We start from the raw sequence: 1,937 nt of genomic DNA on the forward strand, positions 1-1,937 counted from the left end.
TCAACAACAGAATCAGAGTATATAGCTCTCACTGCAGCTGTACAGGAGAGCTTTTGGATTCAGGGAGTGATTTCTGACTTTGGTTTTGACCAAAAGACAATGGTGATTCATTGTGACAGCAGCTCAGCTATGTGCTTGGCTAAACATCCGGGTTTTCATGAAAGGAGCAAGCACATAGACATAAAGTTGCATTTTATTCGAGATGAGATCGAAAAGGGGAGAGTGAAGGTGATTAAGATTAACACCTTGCACAATCCGGCTGACATGCTAACAAAGTCTCTAGGTAGAGACAAGTTTGATCATTGCAAGAAGTTGATCAATGTTTGTGCAAGAACTGAGATGAGCCCTCAGGTGGAGAATTGTAATAATGGAGTGCTCATTTCAGTTGGAAGAAGAAGGCAGAGTTCGGTAAGCTCGGCTAGAAAGGAGTTCGGTAAGCTCGGCTAGAAAGGAGTTCGGTAAGCTCGGCTAGAAGGGAGCTCGGTAAGGAAGCTCGGTAAGGAAGCTCGGCTTTGAGCTGGAATGAGCCGAGAAGAGAGTTCGGTCTTGAGCCGAGAAGGGAGTTCGGTATTGAGCCGAGAAGGAAGAAGCAACCAGTTCGGTCTGAGCCGAGAAGGAAGAAGCAGTTAGTTAGCCGAGGTGTAGCGGTTATTCTTCTTGTTTTCTTGATCCTTGTTGTAGTTAGTTAGTAGCAGTTGCTACTTGTTTGTAGAGCTTTAAATAGCTCATAACCGTGTATGTAGTTAGAGTAGTTTTATCAATAAAGAGTTTTCCAGTTTCTCTCCAAGATTATCATCTTCAATACTCAAAGTGTGAGTGTGTGTGTTTCTGCAGTGTGTGATCTCATACAACAGTGAGTGTGTGTGTGATCTTCTTGAGTGTGTGAAAGCCTTGTGTGCGTAAATCCCAACAAACATGATTTGTTTCACTAGTAAATGTTTTCTATTTAAAAGTAGTAGGAGTAGTATATTTTTGGATAAATTAAATCATTGATAGTTTTCGCATAATATGCATCTTGAATTTAAATAAATTAAAGATCTGATAAAACATAATTAAAAAATAATTTTTATAAGGGCTTCAGCCTTGACATGCCTGCTTAATTGACAATTTCAATAATTATTTTGATGAATTTTGAGACTTTAAAAAAAAAAAAAAAAAAACAGTTGCTTGTTGAAGTTATATAAATCCGCAATACATTGGTTTAGGTTTTGTACAAATCCAGAAATGGTTTCCAAAAGTATGGCTCTTTTCTTAGTTATAGCTCTTCTCATTTCCTCAATACAAGTTGCAGACGCTCGACACCTCAAGAGTAAGCATTTCTTTTCTTTGAAAATCTCCACACCTCTTTCTATTTGTGTTGAAGGAATAGATAGAAGATGATATAAATTTAGAAGGAATGATTATTGATTTAATTCAGATAAGAAGATGAGAAGTTATGCACGTGATGGATTTGAGTGCCCCAGAGGATGTTGTTATCCACGCCCTATCGGCCGACGAGGAGATTGCCAATGCTGCCGTTAGCACCTTTCCTTCCAACATTTTCTGTTTAATGTAATTTTATTTTATGCTCTTAAAATAAAGATCACTTGACTAAAACTAAGTTAATAAATTATAGTTATAATTATATTTAAGATTAATGTCTCCCGCTGTTATTCCTTTTTAATATATGTCAGTGCGTTTTTTGTCAAATGAATTAAATTACAGTGCAATAACATTTTATAATTTTCTTTTCTTAAGGAGTGTTAACTAAATTTTAATTTTTCCCATTAATAAATTCAACAGATTCTAAATTTTCTTCACCACCATATTTTTTTCCTTTTCTTCTGCAAATAATCCAACCAAACTCAAAATTCGTTTTCATTAAATTAATTTTTTTTTCAATTAATCACACAAAAATTCTCTCTCTTTTAATGAAAATTGCCATAATTTTTTTTTTG

General features: G+C 35.3%; 1 long non-coding RNA gene across 1 annotated transcript; it reads left to right on the forward strand.

The window, feature by feature from the left end:
* Positions 1–1,180: 1,180 nt before the first annotated feature.
* LOC121791353 lies at positions 1,181–1,689 on the forward strand. The gene is made up of 2 exons (XR_006048551.1): positions 1,181–1,309; positions 1,418–1,689. It is a non-coding gene; the product is annotated as an uncharacterized LOC121791353 (long non-coding RNA).
* The last annotated feature ends 248 nt before the right edge of the window (positions 1,690–1,937 follow it).

This window comes from Salvia splendens, unplaced genomic scaffold (genome assembly GCF_004379255.2).
Source record: "Salvia splendens isolate huo1 unplaced genomic scaffold, SspV2 ctg786, whole genome shotgun sequence".
NCBI classification, from domain to species: Eukaryota; Viridiplantae; Streptophyta; class Magnoliopsida; order Lamiales; family Lamiaceae; genus Salvia; species Salvia splendens.